A 14,893-nucleotide genomic window follows, 5' to 3' on the forward strand; every position below is an offset into this window, starting at 1 on the left:
AATATTAATATCTATTAAAAGATTTTAATAATAAGAGCCAAAATTCTTTCACTTTCTTATAAGACACGACGAGTCATTCGTTTCTTTGGCTTTCCTTCGATGGAGAATGGTACACATTTTAGTTAGGACATTACAGGCTGATCACCAGATTGTCCGGAAGTAAAATGATCCAAGCTTTGGAAGGCGTGTAAAGCTGTTGGTCCCAATTACTACTTACTGATGCAAGTTACTAGTCGTTTCATGGGCCATGTCAGGGGCCTTTGGCGGCTCAATAGTTACCCTGACACCAGGGTTGATGGGATTAGATCTCACAACCCACACGATAAGAATGATGGTTTGTGGTGGCTGAACTTGTGATGCCCACTCCGATGCCTGCCGACTTCGGCAATAGGGTAATGCGGTATGCCTGTCTAAACTTCTGCTATGAGCAACTTTCATGCTACGTTTTGCGCCCAACTGGACACCCTTAGGCCTATTATCTTTGTACCGGGTGAAAGCGCTCAGCGCTGCCCATTTGTCCGGCCAAGTAGTTAATATGCCGTCTGCGGCAAATCTACAATAAGTCACGTCACAAATAAAAATAAAAGGTGAGCCGTATCGCCGTATATAATGGTCGAGCCAAATATGTAACCACACCTCACCGAACTTTCTGTAACATATCATAATATAAGTACATAACATAACATTTCGCAAAGGCCGGTCATAGGATGGGTGACCACATAAAAAAAAGATTCATCTCGAGCTCCTCCGTGCTTCGGAAGGCACGTTAAGCCGTTGGTCCCGGCTGCATTGGCAGTCGTTAATAACCACCAGTCCGCACTGGGCCCGCGTGGTGGTTTAAGGCCCGATCTGCCTATCCATCCATAGGGAAGGCCCATGCCCCAGCAGTGGGGTCGTTAATGGGCTGGTGATGATGATGATGATGACATAACATAACAGGGATTAAAAAGGCCTCATAGAAGCTATTCATCTAAAAAGCAATATTGCCATTTGACATCATCGTCGCCGCTAACGCCTTTCAGCACCATGAACAGCGTTGACGTATGTTCTACGATTTGTCAGCGCTGATCAAAGCATAGATGGTCCGTGCTGCAGATTGCAAGTTAAGTTGTCGTTACATGAGTCATGTCAGGGGCCTTTGGCAGCTCAAAAATATCCTGGCACCAGAGTTGATGAGGTTGGTAATCAGAGCAGACCCGGTAGAAGATGATAGAATAGGCAAGAGTCAGTAGATATCTAAAATTATCGCACCTCTGCTTTGAAACTACCAAAGCCATTCATTTACCTGCGATTTCTGGCATCAATTCTGATTGCATTACTGAGTACAAGCAACAACGCAAGTTTGGAACAATGTCGGAACAAGCATAGTTGCTATAATCGGCAATCGACAATCAGCTTGAAGCATCGCTGTGCCAAACCAAACCGTGGACCAAGCCGGGGCGTTGTTAACAGTTATTTACGGTGGATCGCGAGATCGGCTTAATAATTCAGCGAATTCCATGTTTCACTGGAATATTCTGGAATCAGATCAGGATTTGAGTTGTTCGAGTGATATTTTTAGCGTTTGTATTCTTAGTGTTCACTATTTTGTTGCTGTCTTTTTTTATTATGTATATTTAAGCCTGTCTGAGTGAGTGAGTTCATATCACGTACTTCTGTAAAATGTCTAATAATAATAATAATAGAATTAAAACACATAAAAACCTTTGCGAAAGTTGCTTAACTATAGGGTCGATTAATTCTTTCAAATATTTTTCCTCTCAAATGACGTCCTGAGCCGAGGTTCGCGCCCAACTGGGCACCCTCAGGCCTGTTGTCTTAAACGTTGTACCGAGTGAGAGCCCTCAGCGCTTCCAATTTGTCCGGCCAAGATGTTAATGCCATCTGCGGCAAATCTACAATAAGTCACGTCAAAATAAAGCTATCATCCCTTAAACAACATTACTGGATATCATATTATCATAACACCAACGAACAAACTAGTCGGTCACTCGCAACAGAATATCCCCGCACGAAACAATGCATTCGTAAATCTATTATAAATTGCATTAATACCACGAATCCGCTACAAATATGCCATAGCTGGTCCAATCGCAGTGGAATTATTAACCATTAACCATTGTGCCGTTCATGCTCATTCCGAAGGTTTGAATGTAATTTGCAGTGCTGGAAATGGGTACGGATTTTACATATTGGAAGCTCTTTTTGTCTGGGTTTGAATAGCGAGAGATTTTGGATCCAGATAAAAGCTGAGAAGTAGTTGACAAGGTAAATAGAAAGAAAGAAATTTAGTATTTAATTATGTCAGTTCAGTAATTATATAGTTTGTTGGTTTCATTTATGATAAATTGCTACGCATGTAATTGGCAAGCATATTATAATTATTTTTATAATGCTGTCTGTAAAAGTTTATATATGTATGGCTGTATGTGTACATACATAAATAAATGTATACCTACATAAATAAAATAAGGAGAAAGAAAAAAATAATAAATAAATTCGTGATGTGTTCAAAAAACGTCAAAGTTCATCATCAGAATTATCCATAGAAATTGGGTGGAAATGATAATGTATCATTTAAAAATGTATGTTAATAATAATGAATTATTACATATTTTAATTCCAGAGATATATACATATTTAGACCTACATGAATATGAAGTACTCAGTACCTACCTGTCTATTATATTTGCAATTCATATCTTCATGTCTTGTCAAAAGACACTGCATAAATCGTCTGGAACTTCTTCATCTTTTTGTCATGTAGGTTGTGAGGTAGATTACCAACCCCATCAACCTTGGTGTCAGGGTTATTATTGAGCCGCCAAAGGCCCCTGACATGACTCATGTAACGACCACATACTTACATCAGTAAGTAGTTACCGGGACCAACGGCTTAACGTGCCGTCCGAAGCACGGATCATCTTACTTTCGGACAATCAGGTGATCAGCCTGTAATGTCCTAACCAAACCATCACAAAGTGATTTTTGTGACATGTCCCCACCGGGATTCGAACCCGGGGCCTCCGGATCGTGAGTCCAACGCTCAACCACTGGACCACAGAGGCGGCCCATATATAATATAATATAAATAAAGGTATATAATTATTATGGTTATAGTTCGCCCCTTTTGACGGCATAATAATTTAATCGGTCAGGTAAATCAAATCGTTGCACAGTAACAGAACATACAAAAATTTATAAGTACAACAAATAACTTCAGTAAAAATTAGTGGCTTGGAATTTGAAGATTTTGAATTTTTGAATTTGAATTTCTTCCAGACGCCCACTACTCGGTCATAATAAAATCGGTTCATCCGTTTGGGGGCTAGAATGCCACAGAGAGACACATACACATTTACACACACACACACACACACACACACACACAGACACGTCAAACTTATAACACCCCGTCGTTTTTGCGTCGGGGGTTAAAAACTAACTAACCGTAACTAGGTAACTTCGCTAGCTGTATCTCAGGAAAACCATAGTCATGTCGTATACTCGTAACACAGTATTCACGTATAGTCCGAACTATTCATAAATATCTGTCTGGACAGATTATCTCACACCAGGTACTCCTGCGTTCGAAGTCTATTCAAAAACTTGCAAATCGGTTCCAATCGCCAGGACACGACCAAGGAAGGAAGGCTTTCTATATAGGCTTTCTGAAAGGGGGATAAACTTGACACAAAACGCACACACCACACACACACACACACACACACACACACACACACACACACACATACACACACGCACGCACGCACACACATGATCTCACACATACATACAAATTATGAAATTCTGATTATTCATCATTTCAAATCACTCATCAATCATTTTTCTTGATCATTTTAAATTTTCACAAAACAATTAAAAAAAGCAAAACGGATGTTAGTAAGATTAGATTAGCAATTTACCCACCCAAAATATCAACAATATTTTTATGCATTTTATCATTTGATATTATCAATGTATGTATGAGTGCTCCATGTATGTATACTTACTACATCACAACTCCTAAATCACCCAGCGTAGTCCATTCAAATCAATATTTCATACAAATCATCAGCTCTCAGCACAAATTCATCTGGAACTCAATAAATCAATGAGTGTTTACTTTCCTGAACAGAACCGACACCGCTTTGTGATTTGAGTGTGAAATTGTACTTACAAGTTAAATGAACTCGATAACTTCCCCGATAAAGCAATTTGGAATGGTAAAAAGCATTTAAGTATTTAGAAATCTTATTCATTTATTTGCTTCTTATCTAGACAATGTGAACATATTCCAAAATATAAATGCTAGGTTTAAATAAAATTAATAATAATAAGACACGACGATTCATCATCATCATCAGCCCATTAACGTCCCCACTGCTGGGGCACGGGCCTTCCCTATGGATGGATAGGGAGATCGGGCCTTAAACCACCACGCGGGCCCAGTGCGGATTGGTGGTTATTAACGACTGCTAATGCAGCCGGGACCAACGGCTTAACGTGCCTTCCGAAGCACGGAGGATTTATCAAAAACATCATAGCAGGGAAACTACAAGGAAAGAGAGGAAAGGGAAGCTATATCGATACAATAAAATGACTACTATGTGTAAACTAGAGCATTCGATATTAATTTCCAATAGTATCTGAGCCTTATTTAAAGCCCGTTTTCTGCTATGTGCTAAATTGGGTAAATGTACTGTTTAAATCGCAAGCGCAAACTACAGTGAAAAGCGGGCTTAAAGACTGTATATATACGCCATACTTACCTACGTAAGCGCCTATTTGAAAAATCACGTTTGGATGTGATTTTTGTTAACAAAGCGTCGCATTAGACACGTTGTATCAATCTAAATAAAACTAGTCAAAATTTTTACCCGGAACGAAATTAACGAATGAAATCGAGGTTTTGTTGAAGAAAATAGTATCTGAATGTTATTTGGACGTGGTTTTGACTATATGACGACAATTTATGTACCTGTTGTTGGGATGTGATTATTGTTAACAAAGCCTCGCATTAAACACGCTAGTTTCAATCTCGGTAAAAAAAAACTAGTCTAAATTTTTACCCGAAATGAAATTAACGAATGAAAGCGAGGTTTTGTTGAAGAAAATAGTATCTGAATGTTATTTGAACGTGGTTTTGACTATACGTATGGCGACAACTTATGAACATAATATTTTCTGTTTCTTTTTTGTAGATATGATTTTTTTATGAACGTATTTACTTTTTATTACCTACCTGTATTGGGCTGGTATTCCCTTCGCGGGTTGGAAGGTCAGACAGGTAATCGCTTCTGTAAAAAGTCGGACCTGTCAAATTTTAAGTTACTACGGGATAACGCTAAGGAGATGATGATTTTGTTTTATAGTAATCTGTCTTGTCTATTTGACTTCTACTCTCTGCCCAGACTTAATAATTCAATGGCTCGTCGCTACCAGTTCGCCAACAATAGAAAGCATTACTTATTACCTCTCGATCCGTTGTTTAAAGTATTTACTAAATGAATTCAAGTGGTACAACCCTTTTAGTGTCCGTCTATAAATATCCTATATGTGCTGTATTTATTATTAAAGGTTACTGTAAGATAAGTGATCATCTAGAAAATATGAATGCATGGAATTAACTATCTGGGAACTGATATTAAGCAGCCAAATTACTAAATTGTATAACAATATTTATTGAACGCCTAGGCCCCTGTGCTGAGGTTTTTCTTGCAGCTTCTTTTCCCCGACTACACAGGTTGTGAAAAGCTGCAGTGGTTGTAGGCGGATGAGACGTTCGTTATGTAAAAAGTAACGATTCAAAGTGCAACTATGCTACCTACTGAATTAAAATATTTTGTATTTGAATTTGAATATAGATGGTCTTGTAGACAATACTATATGGTATATAATTGTTTATTAACATTCTAAGGTCGCGATTTCCAGACACAATCGTTAAACCACGAGGTTTGGATTAGAGTGTTACGATTTTAAACAAGTATTATAAAGAAGGATTAAGAAGAAGAAAGAAGAAGAACTAAGAAGTATTAAGGTTATTGACCTTGTCGTTTTTCTTTCGTTTTTGTATTTAAGCTGAAAGCATATCAGGGATTCTTCCGAATTGTAAGCGCTGTCTAAAATTTCAGTTTTGTATGGAATTATAGACGTGGTAGACCCCGGAAACGATGGCGCGATGATCTCGACGGTTATCGAAAAGACTGGATAGAGCTCGCACAGAACCGGGATACTTGGAAAGATATAGGGGAGGCCTTTGGTCAGCAGTGGGATCATATAGGCTAATAATAATAATTATACAGAACAGATAAGATCGATTCTTGTTTCTGCGTAAAATTTACGTGTGTTCCATAAATTCTATGCCTGTCAATTAACCGTCCCTTTCTTTTTTAGCGGATTAGAAAATGTCTGGTACAACTTAAAATAAAATTAGAAGGTGCGTACAGGAATAACACATCGAGTAGTTTTATATCGACACTAACTCAAATAAACAAACGCTCGTTAATATCTGCAATATTTCATTTTATCGCTTCTTTTAAATACATCATCTTATCTAAATATAAGTTCCATAATTCCATATCCATACAAGATTAATCCAAGGTACGTGAGGGCGGCAGAGATCATTTTTTACCTTTCTCCTGTGACGGTCTAATGAAAGCATTTACTTCAGAATCTGGTGATTTTTCATCACCCACGTCAAATGTTACCTTTTGGATGACTAGTACACCGTAGCGTAGTATCAAAAAGGTTTATAGAATAGAACAGAATAATTTATTTGCCAGAAAACAGTGTTTACAGATGTTATTGTGTATACAATACAAGTAAGCATGCAAATTTATGCTGTTGTGCTACACATGCATCTACAATTAAATAAGAATTATATAATACAAATCAATCGTAAAATAAAATAATAATAAAACTCTAATTAAAAATGTCAAAGTTTAGTTTTATAATCTAGAAATTCATTAATACTATAAAAGCAATGTTGTAGCAACCATTTTGTCAAATTAACTTTAAAAGCAGCTTTGGTCATATTTTTAAATGCGGTGGGAAGTTTATTATATATAACTATACACATATTTGATATATTCCTCTTGTAAATATAGTTCCGGGTATATTTCCTGTAAGTAATCTATCTATCTATCTAATCAGCCTGTGTCCACCCACTGCTGGGTATAGGACTCCTCTCTTTCACGCCATCCTTTCCGGTCCTATGCAAGTCTCATCCATTGCTTTCCGACATACCTCACAATGTCATCCGATCACCGGCCTGGTGGTCTGCCTCGATATCGCATACCATCCCTTAGTCACCAGTAGCAGCGTTAGTCCATCTGTTGTCTTCCCGTCTTGCCAAGTGTCCTGCCCATCTCGACTTAAGCCTAGCGATTCGTATACCTACATCTTCGACTTTAGTTTGTTGCCGAATTTCGACGTTTGGCATACGATCTACCACGTGGATGCCTAACACGGCGCGTTTCATAGCCCGTTGTGCTATTCTAGTTTAATTGTAAGTAATAATAATAATAATAAAAACCTAAAACTAGTCCACACTAGTCTCCATACTTTCAACATGCGTCCATCAATACTCACGCTTCTTCAAACATCATTCTGTATTCCAAAACATCGTACTAATCTCAGATTACATTTTTTTTTTTTTATAAAATTTGGAGAACTTACAGACTAATTATACATTAAATGTACTAAATATACATGAGACAATGCTAATAACAAGTTCCCGCCAATAAATAAATTGTCTATAAATACATTGTCAATTATCTCGAATGTTTTTGCTGTACACGCAATAATATTATAGTTCACTAGATTTAGCAGCTCAATTCAATAAAAAAAAACTCGTATTAGAGTAGTTTATATTTTATATTACACAGAATATTATTGGAATTTGTTATGAATTGTTAAAATGGTAATGCGCTGGATGACCTAGTCAAATCAGTCACTCTTTGAGAAATATAAAAACAATTGTTACATTTTGTGCATGCAGTGTTCTCAAATTAAATCAAATCAAATATACTTTATTGCACAGAACTACATCCGTCCTCATCTGTTCTCCTCTAAGTAATGAGGCAATTGTATTTAAGCATAATAATTTTTATATTCTTTTTGTAGTGTTTATTGTACTCATTGTTGGAGAACCAAAAAAAAACCAGTAATTCGAAATACATGCCGCACTGTCAGGAAGTTCCGGTCTCTGACAATAAAGCACTTGGCTGCGCCTCGTGCCACTTGACCTTTTCGGAGAGAATTGTACAATAAAAAAAAAAAAAAAAGAATTGTATATTTACTTATAAAAATAACAATGTCTCTACTTTCTGTAAAGCCTTAAATTTTAATATAATGTAATATTGCAAAAGGTGCTTATATACGTAGATTTACAGGCTGAGAATAAGGATGCCTACTAGTATTCTTAAAAGTTTATAACAGCTAATGATACCAGCTACCATCCACAAGTTACTTAACACGTTCACTGTGTATGGACCACATTTGGGGCAATAAATATGAAACTCATACGTGCATGTCCCATATGTGGGGCACATGTGGGGCACATGTGGGGCACATGTGGGTCACGTGAACCAATTAAAAATGTGCCAAAAAGAGAAATGTAATTAAATTGGATACCAATAATAAGATCGAAGGTCAATGTGGGGAAGACCATCTCACTGACCATTTGTCACAATGAACTTACTTGATTTAATTGTATATCACAAAATCACAACTCAAACGAAGCATTTCCAACTCAAAGCGAAAAATTATTATAGTTTTACAATTTGAACTGTTATTTTGATATACGTACCCATACTTTTTGTCGAACGTCTCATTCGCCTAAAACTACTGCATCTTATCAACTTGTATAGCCGAGGAAAAGCAACTGAAAGAAAAACCTGGACACAAGCAGGGCCCTTTCATTTACTTATATTAAGGTAAGGTAAGTTAATGAAATAAGTAATGAGTAGCCGTAGTAGCCCAGATGAAAGAACGCTTATTTCTCACTGTGAGATCGCAGCACTATGGAATATGGTAGAACAAACGCGTATCAAAATTCATTTTTTCACTAATTGAAATAGGTCCTTCTATCAATGTAATATAATAGTTCGAAAGTCGAAGATTCATATTCTGTAGCGCAATTCATATTATATTTGGTGAAAGTAGTTGTTTTCATGTGGTAAAGTTAAGGTTCATGAAATTGGGAAATATCAAGTTCCTCATTGACGATTTTCAAAGTCAGATAGTTTTAAAACTTAAAATGAAAGGTATATGGTATTATATATTTTTGAAAAGCTTATCTATCGGAAAATTTAAACAAATTAAATTGATTGTTTTTAATACGAATTTATACATAAAAAAAATTAAAGAAGAAATGGAGGAAAAAAAAGGTTTTCTTCAACTTCGTCGAAGCTTTTAACATTTACCGGCGTTTACCGGTGCTTTGAATTTAATGTTAATTGATAGTTTAGTTACTTATCAACAACATATATAAAAATTAGCTGCGATTTTTTGCGAACTTTGGAGATATGAGATAAAATCGAATCCTAGTCAGGGAACGGAAATTGCTATCAATTGCGGTTTCGTGGTTGACTTGATTTAACAATACTTTGTGGTATAGTTTATCAATTGATTATTTTATATTTTTAAGTTTTTATCATTTTGGTGTCATTTTCCGTGAGAAAATAGATATCTGAATTAATTCACACATTCTGAAACAATATATAAAGGGAGGTAACAAAATATGTTTCCATTACAATTTCAGTGGTATTTTCGTATAGTACGGCTATTTTACTCTTCAAAATGTCTACTTTTAACTGTAGTAAACGTGAATTAATAGAATCTTATATAGAAGGCGGTAAAACGACTGCGGCACTTTCGACATATTTGGAGGAAAGATAATTGGTAAAATCCAACAGACTATCATCCCTGCGTTTAATAGACGCTGGAAAGAAGCAGCACGCAATAAGAATATATTTTTAAAAAATAACACAAATTGGCTGGATTCTGAATATTCCGTGACTATACCTACATCAGAAAACGTGTCAACAGACTCAACACCGTCTAACTTCTTCTGGTAAACGAGGAAGACCGTGTGTGACATATGGAGATTCTTCAGAATCAAGCAAAAAAAAAGAAACACTATTTTGATGAACGAATATGGTTTGGAGCACATTCTGGGCGGATATCTTCAAGGATTGCGTTCTATGGGAGAAGGAACGGAAGCAAAACTAGTTGAAGAATTAAGGTTGGCTGATGCTGAAAAAAAGCATTTCGTTTTGAATCACTTTGATAACGCAAAAATAATCAAAACGCTTACAGATGAAGAAGCAATGAACCTAACAAGAAACCCTATTACATAGCTAGTTAAATTAATAATATTAAGAAAATTTTGATTCATTTCTATGTTTAGCATAATGTATAGCTATAGGTACTGTACCATTTTTTATTTTATTTTATCATTAATATGATAAGTTATGTTAATTGAGTAATTAGTGTTAAGAAATACAGGTAAGATAATATAACTAAAAATATAAATTTCAATAAATATATAGCATTTTAAACGATTGTGAGTTTTCTTTATTTAATAAAAAAAATTACGCGTAATTTCAATTCACCAAACATTACTTATATGAATTTTTATATATTCCTTTATATTAGTGCAAAATTACATCGCTCTATCTTTAAAATTGACGGAGTTACAGATTTTTGATCCGAAACACACCCAAATATTCCACAGTGCGCAGGTTAGAATCCCAGCACTGTAACCTAACCTAAACCAATGATTTTCGAACTTGTTTTCAATTAACGGTTGAAGGAAATCGTGAGGAACCCCACATTCCCGGGAAATGCCTTCAATCTCGAAGAGCTCGGTGGCGCAGCGGTAAACGCGCTCGGTCTGCTATTGTTGAAGTAAAGCAACTTTTGCAAAGGCCGATCTTAGGATGGGTGACCACAAAAAAAATAAAGTTTTCATCTCGAGCTCCTCCGTGCTTCGGAAGGCACGTTAAGCCGTTGGTCCCGGTTGCATTAGCAGTCGTTAATAACCACCAATCCGCACTGGGCCCGCGCGGTGGTTTAAGGCCCGATCTCCCTATCCATCCATAGGGAAGGCCCGTGCCCCAGCAGTGGGGACGTTAATGGACTGAGGATGCTGATGATGCATTCAATCTATTCACATATATCCTGGAAAGTTTAAATAAAACATATGTGTTTTCGCAACGGTGTAACAGGAGGAAAATTTCCCATCACATATTGAACTAGTCATCCTCCCGATGACGTCATCGTAAACATTAAAGATCGCTTGTGTAAGATGAAATTGAGGCCTTCCATCATGTTGACGACGTGACCTTGGAATAATGGCATTTTATTATCCGAAATTATTATTTTAAAATTATTTAATGGGGTAATGTCGTAGATATAGAATTTCCGCGCTTCGGGAATGCTTCAAAATGTTGTAAAAAGGGTTGCACTACATTTACAAAGATGAGAAAAAACTATACATTAGTGTTGCCGAATAATCGATTATCGATTATTGCAATATAATTAATTTATTTGATAGTATTGCACTTATTTTATAATCGGTAGTATCGTAATCGATTATATCCAACAATTATTAGATTAAAATCATCGATACTATTTTTTTTTTAGATTATTGTGGGGCTTAGAAAATAATCGATATAAATTCGATTATCGGTATAGTATACTTACTGCTGGATAAGTCAATTTAAACGGCTGCCCATATTTATGAATATTAATAAAGAAAAATTTAATAATAAGTGCGTTTTGTTACGTTTTTTTTATGACGTCCCAGGTTGCTTTTTCGTACAAAATCAGTCATTTCGTGTTTTGAAGTTTAGTAAAAAGTAACTATTATGTACCATACAGCTCTGCCTACCTCTTCGGGATTACAAGCGTGAAGTTATGTTATGTTATTAACACTTTCAAAGACAGAACGTCTAATGACGTTCCGATTCCAAGGTATCATACTATCTATTATGAATCATCAATGACCCATGGTCTGCCCGTAAAAGGGTTAAAAAATATATATGTAACAAACGGGCTGAAACTATTTTAAGGATACCGTAAAGCCATTTACAACACCTACCTAACTTTTCACAGCAAAATTTTACACTTTCTTAGAATAATGCCTTCTTCGTCTTCGAGATTCGCTATAAAGTCACATAAAATACTAAAAACACGTGCACGGCATAATATTTATGACAGAGATGCCACTCATAAAATGCGGGACAATGTAATAAATGAAGATACAAGGGTCGTTTAAAACGGTTCTAGTCCCTAGGGCTTCTAAGGAGACCCACGTCTTTTAAAAGACGGAGCTACAAAATGAATATGCGTGCAGATACCAAATATATTTAACCGGTAAACAGGTTAAAAACGCCACATCGAAGCAATTCATCTGAAATTGCAATATTGCAATTCGACATTTGCGCATATAAAAGTAAATGCGCAATGCAAACAAATGTCAAATAGACACCAGCTGCTTTTCTTTTTCAATTTCTTCTTTCTTGTACTCTGATCTTAATTACCTAAAGGTTAGGTACTAAAACTCTTTTTATATAACTTTTGCCCCTTTTTACCGTTCGCAGAGATTTTACATTTTTTTTTAACGTTCCCAGAGTGGAAACATTCACAGAAACGACACATCACTGAACACGATACCAGACACGATTTAACACGTTGCCTACGAAGTTTTTTTAATGAAATTTCAGCCAGTGCCTATGAGGTCTTTTCGAGACATGGTTAAACTTCTTTGCAGTGTGTACGAGACCATTTTGGAGACCATTTTGGACCCCCAAAATGTTGTTTCTGAATAACACCTTAAATCTGGCTACAGCTAGGTAACATTTAGGCGACATTTGCTAAGACGAAGCCGTTTCGGCATCAAGAAAAGTAATTATTAGGTTATTTAATTCGTTTTAAGTAACTAACATTTTTGTTTGGCCGAATAAATATTTTTTCTTTCATTATTTTAAATAAAAAAATAAAAAATATGTTTATTTTCTTTTCTTTTACATAAACTTCTGGGCACAAGCCTCCCCTCAATCAACCGGAGGAGGTGTCGAGCGTACTCCAGCACGCTGCTCCACTGCCGATTGTTAGAGGTGTTTTAACGGCTAATAGCCGGGACTAACCGCTTAGCGTGCTCTGCGAAGCTCGGAATTATCTAACTTTTTCGGACAATCAGGTGATTCAATCCTGCAATGTCCTTACCAAACAAAGGACAGTCTCACGAAGTGATGTCGACAATGTCCCCATCGGGACTCGAACCCGGACATCTAGACTGTGAGTCCAACGCTCTAATAACTAGACCACGGAGGTCGTCTTTTCTTTTAGATAATAAATTAACTTCGTTGAACATCGAAATACAAGAACTTCTTTATAGAACGTCTATTCATAACTACTGCAACAAATCTCGTAAAGGTAATTCAGCCATGATTAAATTAATGATTTAACTTCTAAGTATAATTCCAACTTGCTAAAAGGGTACCAATCTTAATCATTATTTAAAATTTGAAGTGAGGCTTCCTTAGAAATGTGATCCCACCAGGAAGCTAAAACCTTAGAATATTAATTGATTTAGTTTGACTTTGATCAAATTGAAAAGTTAAGTTGTCTTTACCCACTCGAAAATCTTAAGTTTCATTGGTACAATCTTAAAATTAAGCCTAGCTTACTCACTTTACCGTCTGTAACTTTTAAACATAAGTACTTATATTGAATCGCGTTCTATGTAAGTAAGTAACATAAATATCGTTCATAAAAATCGTTCCATATTGCCTGTCATAAAATGTTTCGTCATTCTTCTCATACTTATGACTAGTCATCATCACTCTAACGTCAGATATCCCGTTTTCACAGGTCCGCTCTTCTCCTATCGTGTGGGTTGTGAAGTGAATTACCAACCCCATCAATCCTGGTGTCAGGGTTATTATTGAGCCGCCATAGGTCCCTGACATGACTCATGTAACGACTACGTACTTATCAGTAAGTAGTAACAGGGACTGACGGCTTAACGTGCCTTCCGAAGCACGGATCATCCTACTTTTGGACAATCAGGTGATCAGCCTGTAATGTCCTAACCAAACTAGGGATCACAAAGTGATTTTTTGTGATTTGTCTCCACCGGAATTCGAACCTGGGACCTCCGGATCGTGAGCACAACGCTCAACCACTGGACCACGGAGGCCCGCTTACCTAACCTAAAGATTTGACAGGTCCAGTTTTTTACAAAAGCGAATGCCTTTTAGAACTTCCAACCCACGTAAGGAAAGCCAGCCCGATACAAATCACTTATCAATTAAACATCACTACTTAAATGCGAACTGATTTTAATTTTCATAAATTAATTTTGTTCCCGAGAAATGCGTTTCGGAGATAATGTGACTTAATTTGTATTAGGTAGATTTTGCCTTCGCGGTTTGGAAGCCGACAGTCGCTTCTGTAAAAAACTGGACCTGTCAAATCTCCAGGTTAGGTAAGCGGACACTGTGAAAAGCAGGATAAGGTTTGGGAGATGATGATTCTTGTCAATTCCGTTTTATCCTAGTCTAGCCTTACTTTTGCCTGAATATCCCATCATTGATTATGTATATTGTATTTTATTTATATTCACAAAAGAGACATAAGTATTTTTTTAACCACTCAAATATGTGGAAAACGCGGGTTGTGAAGTGAAATCCACTGGATTTGGGTGTTCGGAAATAAATAGGTATCTAAGGCTTGAGCTAGAGGGATGTACAGAAATACATCACTTCACGACGCCTCGGCGATTGGCTGCTCCTCGATAAAGATATAGTGATGCGATGATAAGTATCGATAACGATGAGTTTAAAGTTCTTATAAAAATAAGTCATCACCATCATCACCA

The sequence above is a fragment of the Pectinophora gossypiella genome, chromosome 25 (assembly GCF_024362695.1).
Source record: "Pectinophora gossypiella chromosome 25, ilPecGoss1.1, whole genome shotgun sequence".
NCBI lineage: Eukaryota > Metazoa > Arthropoda > Insecta > Lepidoptera > Gelechiidae > Pectinophora > Pectinophora gossypiella.